The following is a 9943-nucleotide window of genomic DNA, read 5'->3' as shown; positions in this document are numbered from 1 at the left end:
TGGTGCTGCACCTTGGCTTGGGGGAGGTGGGGCTGCTCCTCATGCCGCAAAATGTATTGGACCAGATTATCCCACCTTGGATCTACTGTAACAAGACAGTGCAGGAGTACAGCCAAGCTGCCAGCCTTGTGCTTCCCGAACAGGTAAACCCAACATCCCTGTGCTCCTAAATTGGACCAGCGTCTAATTCTTTGCTTTATCCACACATTAAGTTTCAGCTTGCTATTGTACCTGCATCCGGGTATTTGTACCACAGGCCCTGCATTTCAAGCAACTCTCCGGAGCTCTCCAATTTCTCTTTGGCACTGGGTGAAAACCGTACGTGCCTGATTTTCTGGCTTTCAGTGTTCTTTTAATTCTCTCCCCCCCCCCCTCTGCTTTCAAATAGGTTTGTTTTTATTGGCCGTTATGGCAGCCTGGTCTTGGGACTTGTTTAGGGCCAAAGACAGTGGCGTAGCGTGGGGGGTACAGGGGGGGCCGGCCGCACCGGGAGCAACATCTGGGGGGGGGGGCGCGCTCGCACTCGCAGCTCTCTGCCCCTACCTGGCTCACTCACTCTCTCTCACTGCAGTGCTGGCTGTGCGAATCCGATCCGAGCCGCCGGGTCGCCGCCCACTGTGGAGGGGAGGGTGCCAGGCGTGTGGTGCGGTGCGGAGAGAGAGCGAGGGACTATCTGGGGGAGGGACAGTGCAGCGGGGGGGGAATTACTTGCCTTGCCCCTGGTGCTGACAACCCACGCTACGCCACTGGCCCAAGAGCAGGGTGAAAGTGCAGATAATGAAAAACAGAACCAGGGCTTAAGGATATGTGGCGCCGGGGTGCAAAGATCCACCCAGCGCTCCCCCCCCCCAGGTTGCCCAGTCCCAGGTGCGCAGGAGGGCAGAGCCAGCCGGCCACCTCAGCATCTCACTGCCTCGGTTGCCCCCCAACTCGTGGAAGAAGAGCCACAGCAGAAGAGCCCGCCGTGGCGCTCCGGCCGACAAATGGGCTCTTCCCTGAACTCAACTCTCAGGCCCTGGACTTTTGGCCTGGCACTCCTGAGAGTCCGGCACCCCTAGCACCTATGAGTAAGATGGCCCTGAGCAGAACTGTGTGTCACCTGCAAGCTGATGATACTAACTCTGAACATATTCTGTCCCAGCCGTAGTCTAGGAAAAATATTTGAAGTGCCCTAGACAAATCCCGCATGGTAAATAATAAGAATATTTATTATTTATACCCTGCTCATCTGGCTGGGTTTTCCCAGCCACCCTGGGCAGCTCCCAACAGAATATTAAAAACACAAGAAAATATGAAACATTAAAAACTTCCCTAAAGAGGGCTGCCGTCAGATGTCTTCTAAAAGTCTGGTAGTTGTTGTTCTCTTTTACATCTGGTGGGAGGGCGTTCCACAAGGCGGGCGCCACCACCGAGAAGGCCTTCTTGCCTGGTTCCCTGTAACCTCACTTCTCGCAGTGAGGAAACCGCCAGAAGGCCCTCGGAGCTGGAACTCAGTGTCCTGGCAGAACGATGGGGGTGGAAATGCAGTGGTCACTCAGTCCTACCTTCTGACATAGCATCATTAGGGAGCATATTGTCCTCCTCACCCTCTGCCTTTTGGACTTAAGTTCCCTAGTCTCTCTTGCTGCTGCATCCTGTCAAAACTAAATATCCTTCATATACCAAGCTCCCTCTTTCCTGTCAAAACCACACTCTCCTTCCTGTTCCCACCCCCCTTTCCTTTGGCTCCTCTTTTCCTCAGCTGCTTGTTTCTCTTCTCTTTCTCTTTTTTAGGTCTTTGGTTCTTCCATCCATATGTAAAGGTCTTTGCTCCCCTCACTCCATTGCCTGCTCTGCCCTTCCTTTATACTTCCAGTTCAATACCACCTCCTGCAAGTCAGGAAAATGGAGCCATTGGGTTTGACCCCAGATCACGCAGCTCTTTTTGCATAAGGCACAGGGAACACATGTGGGGTTGATGGGTTTGAATTGACTACGGTTCAGCATATCGTCCTAAGAGACCGCCTGTGTTTGTTTATCCACAAACTGTTGCTATGCCCTGAGATCCTTGTAGTGCGAGTAAATGAAGAAGCCCTATATGGACTGGAGTAACAGCTATTAAGATAAGGCTTTGGGGCCTGGCTCCAGAATGACACATCAGAGAATTGCATTGTTCCAAGTGGGCAGTTGTGTTATATTAATAGGCTCTGACGATTCAACGCAGGCTGTGCTGCTATGTTAGCCTATGTGAATACTAAACTGTTGTATAATGGAATGAAAATATAAAGTAAACCAGGACTGGGTTTTTGTGTTTAAAGTAGGTCAGTTCTGCTACTGAAAATGAAATTTCTGGGTTGAGATGTATTCAGAGGTTCCCTTTCCCCTTATTCTAAGTATATGTTCACCCCTCTTTCAAAGAGCTGGATAGCTCAGTGGGCTAGAGCATGGCGCTGATAATGCAACGGTTGCAGGTTCGATCCCTGTATGGGGCAGCTGCATATTCCTGCATTGCAGGGGGTTGGACTAGATGATCCTCAGGGTCCGTCTAATTATGCAATTCCATGAAAGTCACTGTATTGCACTTGGTTCCAGTTGGTAGACATTAGGGCTGTTGTACGCAAAAATCAAAATAAAACCCTCTAGCTTGAAATCCACCCACCTCTGATATAAACTATAGTGCAGTAGAGCGAATGGAGTTTGCATACTTGCACAACATGATCTCCAGTTACATAATACTGCGTAATTTCCTTATAGCAATCATTAACTCAACCTATATGGGGAGGAGACTGAGTTCCTTCATTCCCACAAGTGGATTCTCCATTACAGTTTAAGAAGCAACAACAGCACTGTGGCCCCTCCACGAGCTGCCTTACAGTTATCTTAAATCAGCAACCGAAAAGTTGAGCCTTTTAAACGACTACTCATTGCGAACCTTTACTTTTATAAACAGTGGGAATACACATCCTGTCTTAAAAGGCACAACAGTTAGCTGTATTCCCAATGTTTTAGAGCATATCAGAGAGGCGAAGGATGTCACTGTCAGTGTGTGAATCCCTGCAGAAAAAAAGGGGGGGAGTTGTAGCCATAAATCACAAGCAGGATGATTTGGAATCTTAACCAGTTGCAAAAAGATTAAAAATATGATGTAAGGCAGCGTATGGACATTAGTTGCATGCATTCTGCTTCATCTGCAGGTGGCGCTGTAACTTTGCAGGAACTAACGGGGGAGGGAAGTAACGCCAGCCATTTATTTAAATTTATTTATTTATTTAAATGACGTGTAGAATGCTGTTGGTATTATTTCAGATTTTTCCTGGGTTGATGCATCTTATTCTATGGGGTTCAGCCTCTGATTCTATTTCTAAAGGCTATAGAATTACATGAGCAAAAAGTGAGTTTTTGGAAGCACAGACTTTACCCATTACATCCCCACAAAATTTGAGTTACGGTACTGGACAATGTGTCAGAGGGGTTCTGGATAGATGATGAGTGGAAATGGAGCACTCTGTATTTTAATGGTCCTTCATAAATGCAGGTTTGTAACTATCAAATAAAAAACCATGGTTGACCATTTGCCTTTGGACAATAGCCATCTATATACAGATGCTGTTTAGATTTTATCATTGGCATTTGTGTTAGGCTAAAAGAGTTGGTATGCCGCTATTTGTGTTACATAAAAAAGCACCCTTTATTCCTCATGTATCTGAGAATTTAAATTGCCAATCTCTTCAGCCCGATGAAACCAATCTGTGAAATCACAAAGCTTGCATCCTTTTACCAGCAAAAGAAATCGGTCCAATCAAAGGAATTGCCTTACAGAAGTTTTTGTTTAATTCTTTGGGAATTACAACATTTTTTGTAGACGAAAAATATATTGCATTAAGTCCTGGAAAATAAATTCTGTTTGTTTTATATACAATCCTAGGCTATTTAATCCTTGACGAGGCAAATCTCCCAGGGCATTGTTACTTGTTTTATTACACCATTCTTGTGCAACTATGAATCCACCCTAAACTTGAATTGCCTTGTTCAGCATATAGTAGTGATATGTGAAAGTTGCAATTCTTGAGCTTCAGATCAGTCATTATTGAGTTTCGGATCAGGAAATACTAATGCTGAAGCTATGCTAGTCTGAGCCAAAGCTCAATGGGCGCTGATACATGTTCTGGAGTCTACAAACTTCTCCATTCCCCATTGTGTGCTCACAACCACAGCTGTGTGGACAGATTGCATGTACGCATGAGCAAAACATAACTGTATTCCGGAAACCACTTCACTTAGTCATTCTAAAAATCAGCTTCGATACACTTTTTCTTAGGAAGAGTTCAGCATATGTACAGATAACGTGTGAACAATCTCATTGCCCGATAGTGGCTTCACTTGCGTGAAGTGGGAATCACACAGAAATCTCCATGTAAACGACGTTCTTCCTTGCATGGAATATAAAATTGCTCACAGCAGGAGATATGTGCAGCTCCCTTCTGCACAACAGCCTGAAGAATGGAAGCATGTGTGAGGCTCTCCCAATTCTTCTGAATCCTCTGTCCAAGAATCTTTCCAGGTTGTGGTGTCGAAGGTGACCATGGGTGATCTAGTCCAACCGCCTGAAATGCAGGAATCTTTTGCCCATATGGGGATCAAACCAATGACCCTGAGATTAAGAGTCTCATGCTCTACTGACTGAGCTACCCCAGCAGGGTTGGTTATAAATCCACCTAGTGGGTTAAGCTCAGCTTGGCTCATTGGAGGTTGAACATAACCCACCAGGGAAATGCACCTGATGAGATGTCTTTAAGCCATTGATCTGCTACTCCAGGCTAACCCTGCTTCAATCTCTACCTGCTTTTTCACTTACGGCCCAGGACTGTTTTCACAAACTGACTATATAGACCATTCCTTGCTGTGAATGTAACCTCTGTTTGGCAACCTCAAGCTTGAAGTTCTGATTACTCCTGCACATGTTGATAGATTTAGTTCAATTTGGCTGTTCCCTGCTCTTCCTATTTCTCTGATCGTGACATATGGCATACATTACAGATTTTCAGAGGCTAAGGGTATATGTAATTTACAGCTAGATCCTAAATTAGTGTAACTACATTGCAGTCAGCTTGCATCTAGCGAACCTTTTCCATACAGATTGCAAATCCAGACTTGCACATGCAACTAATTATTATCTCCTTGATGAAATAATATTATTAACAAGTAAATGAAATAATATTATTAACAAGTAAATGTTATTGGTGTGTAACCTCCGGGTATGGTGCAGTACATAAATTCAAATGATAATAACAATAATAAAATATGTTCAGATTCATGCAGTTCCATTAAAACAGATACTTTATGCCTATTTAAATATGGAGCACAACTGCCCTGTGGTACTATTTGACTATAATATTCATTGCATATGAAAGATTTATTTCTAGCAAGTGACTTTGTTCTTAAATAATAGCAAAGGCATGAATTATGCCTTTACTCCTTATTTCCTTAATGGCCATTTAAAAAAAATGCACTCAAAAATAAAGACAGCAAATAACTCTTTCCCACCCCTACCCCGGCCTCTTTCCTCAGTGCTTTTTGCTGTAGAAACCATTAATAACTTGTGACTTCAGGTTCATAGGTCATATCTGAGAAATTCAGAGCAACCTAGGAAAACTTAATTTGGAATGACATACGTGCCAACCCTCCCCTTCAAAAATGGCAGGAGGAATTCACATCTGAGTATCCATTTTTTAATATATATATTTTTAAGAGATGCTTCTATTGACTGTATTGTATTTTAGTCTGAGTCTGGAATGTGAATTAATACAAGCTCTTCCTCCAGTGATTTAGCATAGTGTAAGCATATTGAAAATGCAGACTTCTTTAAAAGATCCCCAAATAGAGAAGAAAACAGAATGGAAGTGGAACTTGGGGATGTTATGTCAGTATAATTTAAAGCAGGTATGGCCATTGGTCGCCTCTGGGCCACTGCCAGTAGTCTGGTCCTCCACACACACACAGTGCCTGATTTACTTATAAGCTAAACAAGCTATAGCTTAGGGCCCCACTCTCTTGGGGGCCCCCAAAAAAATTAAAGGGAAAAAAACCTGGATGTAAATTTCCAAAATATAAGATAAAAAACAAATAAAATGAAACCTACATACAGCAACATTGTTTTGTGTTGTGTAGGCTCCTATGATGTAAGTAATGGGCCCCACCTATTAGCCTGCTCCCTAAAATATCACTGCTTTGCTCCTTTCTATATATAGGGTGCCTACATTCTGCATGGACTGATTGCATGGCAACATGTGCAAATGGCTTTAGATACCTATTAGGTCCATAAATTACCATATAGCATATATTCAACACAAAAAACAGCAACAATTTGTTGTTGACAAAGGACAGCTGGAAATATAAAGGGCCCCATTACCTTCAGTAGCTTAGGGCCTCATAAAACCTAAATCCGGCCTTACACACACGCGCGCACACACACACACACACACTGTGCTATGAGAGGTGTCACTTCTCAGGTTGGTGTCAAGGAATGAAAGGTAGTTTCTAATACCCAATACAAAGGGGGGCGGGATAGCGGAATATATTTTGGCACCTGAGAAGTTCTACATCAGGAATGGGATGTCATGGGTCAGGAGTCAGCTTTGCCTGTTGAACAGCAGCCTGAAGGGGGAGTGACAGTACTGTGTCCAGTTCTGGGCACCACAGTTCAAGAAGGACACTGACAAACTGGAACGTGTCCAGAGGAGGGCAACCAAAATGGTCAAAGGCCTGGAAACGATGCCTTATGAGGAACGGCTAAGGGAGCTGGGCATGTTTAGCCTGGAGAAGAGGAGGTTAAGGGGTGATATGATAGCCATGTTCAAATATATAAAAGGATGTCCTATAGAGGAGGGAGAAAGGTTGTTTTCTGCTGCTCCAGAGAGGCAGACATGGAGCAATGGATCCAAACTACAAGAAAGACTCCACCTAAACATTAGGAAGAACTTCCTGACAGTAAGAGCTGTTTGACAGTGGAATTTGCTGCCAAGGAGTGTGGTGGAGTCTCCTTCTTTGGAGGTCTTTAAGCAGAGGCTTGACAACCATATGTCAGGAGTGCTCTGATGGTGTTTCCTGCTTGGCAGGGGGTTGGACTCGATGGCCCTTGTGGTCTCTTCCAACTCTATGATTCTATGATTCTCTATGACTCCACTGGCAGCTGATCAGGCTCCAAGGACACAGAGAAGAGGGTGCTGATGAGAACTAGCTGGCTTCAGCCTTCTTAAGCAGAGCTCTCAGCAGCAATTAAGAAACTAATGAAACTGAATTAGGGACGAGCCGACGCAAGTTGAGTTGCACAACACAAATTGATTTGTGTTGTTGTTGTTGTTGTTGTTGTTGTTGTAGTAGATTTATATATGTCAACGATCCCAAAGTTTGAGAGTCAGTAGTACATATGTTGTAAAGGGTGTTGTGAACAAGCCCATTGAAGAAGATACTGTGGCTACCCAGACCTCATTGCTGGTTGTGAAGGGCCCCTCACAACTCTTCAGGCTTCAGGGCCCCCAAATGTAGGTCTGCCAGTGACAGAACTCATTCAACTACATATTACGCTGCACTTTTTGAATTACTGTTGCTCTAGTGTGAGAGAGAAATGGCAAATACGTTTTCTTGACTTCACTGTCTTCATCCTTTTATTTGCATAGGAATTACAAAAAAGGCCATTTAAGTGAAAGGGGCCTCTGTGACAAGTAAGATTTCCACTGTTGTGCAAGATTTCGTAAGTCGCCTACTCAGTTAAATTTCCCCACAAAGTATCTCTTTCTCTTCATTAGTTAAATGTTGTTTAGGAGGAAAAGGGCCTTGACTTAGGAAAAGGCCTCTAAAACCATTCTAGTATTTTATTTTATTTTATTTTATTTTAATCGGGGTGCATTTTTGCAGAAACTGGGTTTGGTTTCAGCTTGTGATATTTCATAAAAAGGTAAAGGTAAAGGACCTGACAGTTAAATCCAGTCACAGATGACTCTGGGGTTGCGGCGCTCCTCTCACTTTACAGGCCAAGGGAGCCGGTGTTTGTCCGCAGACAGTTTTTCCGGGTCATGTGGCCAGCATGACCAAGCCGCTTCTGGCTCAATGGAACACTGAAACCAGAGCAGCGCACGGAAACGCCGTTTACCTTCCTGCTGCAACGGTACCTATTTATCTACTTGCACTTTTTGGCATGCTTTCGAATGGGTAGGTTGGCAGGAGCTGGGACCAAGCAATGGAGCTCACCCCATTGCAGGGATTCGAACTGCTGACCTTCTGATCAGCAAGCCCAAGAGGCTCAGTGGTTTAAACCACAGCGCCACCTGCGTCCCCTGTGATATTTCATACCTTCCAACATTTCTCCGCAGAGACGCAGGCCTGACCAAGACAGCTTGCCTGTTACAGCTTCTGGGCTTGATGAGTCATATGAACCTCACCAGAGCCTTTTCCAGCTGAGGAATCACACACCTGGGCTATCAAGCCCCACCTGGTCTGTGGGTCCTTGCCTGCCTTTCCTCAGAACTGACAGCTGTAAATTCTGGGATCCTGAGGTCAGGTGTGGTGCGTCCCATTTTGCCACTTGGGGAAAAGCAGGAAGTGCCACCCACATCACCACCCGTGGGACACTCACTGTCACTAACAGTGGCACTGGAGCTGTACCATACCCTCCAACATTTCTCCAATGAAAATATTGACATCCCTTTGCATAATGATAATTTTACTACTTGTACCCACGCATCCTATTGGGTTGCCCCAGCACTCCAGGCAGCTTCCAACATAGACAAAAACATAATAAAACATTAAACACTTTAAACCCCCCCAAAATTTCCCTATATAAAATTGCCTTCAGACGGCTCGGGGGGTCGGAGAACTCCATACCCTCCAACGTTTGTCCAATGAAAATAGGGACATCGTAAGGGAAAGTGGGGCATTCTGGGATCAAATCAGAAACCAGGATGGCTTCTCTAAATCAGGGGTGTCCCTGGAAAATACAAATCTGCTTTAAAAAAAAAAAAAACAGACTTTTGTGGTTATGGGACTCACATAGAATTGCATTCAAAAAAAGGGGGGTGGAATTAATGGGAATTCTTAAAACAGTAAGCAAACCAGGATGAATGCCCATTGTCATATAGCCTCTCCATAAACAAATTGGAACAAAGGCTCAGTAAAGACTGGTCTAACCTCTCCGTCGTCTAACCATAAGCTTTGTGCAAGCAAATCAGGACAATGCTCGATAAACGGGTCACGTGGAGGAGCCCCTAGAAAAAGCTGCCACGAGAGGAAAAGCAAGTGTGGTAACGAGAGAAGAAGAAAAAGGGGAGGAGAGAATGACCCCACTCTTTGGCTTCTTCTTGCAAGACCATCTTGTGGTGGCATGTCATTCTGGCCTTTATATCATGGATTTTCAGTTCATACTCTCTATAGAGGAAGCTGGTGGCTTTTTTCCCCCTTTGGCCTCTTTCAGCCAAACAAGTTTGTCTGAATGAAGCATTAGTTTTTCTTTTTGTTTAGCTCCAGCTTTGCTCCTTTCCCTCAAAGCCATCTCCTTATACACTCTTCAGTGCCCTCACCTTCGGAGGCTGTAAATAGTACTGTGGTTGCTAGGCAAAAAATGTGACCTTTAATGCCGACCATCCTGCTTCGTGTTCCCTGTCACACTCTTCCATACTGCAGCCGTCTCTGGTTTCAGTGTGAACTTCCCCTGAGTTCTCCTTGCATTTATAAAGCTGTATAGCTCAGGTTGGGGTTCTTTAGCAAAGTATCCCCATAAAGCAAGGGGGATGGATGTGACTTTGTGTTTCCTCTCACAGTGGCCAAAGGACCTATACAGTGGTACCCCGGGTTACATACGCTTCAGGTTACAGACTCCGCTAACCCAGAAATAGAACCTCAGGTTAAGAACTTTGCTTCAGGATGAGAACAGAAATCGTGCTCTGCCGGCGCAGCAGCAGCAGGAGGCCCC

This window comes from Podarcis tiliguerta (assembly GCF_965153285.1).
Source record: "Podarcis tiliguerta genome assembly, chromosome: 10".
NCBI lineage: Eukaryota > Metazoa > Chordata > Lepidosauria > Squamata > Lacertidae > Podarcis > Podarcis tiliguerta.
This window is presented reverse-complemented; position numbering follows the sequence as displayed.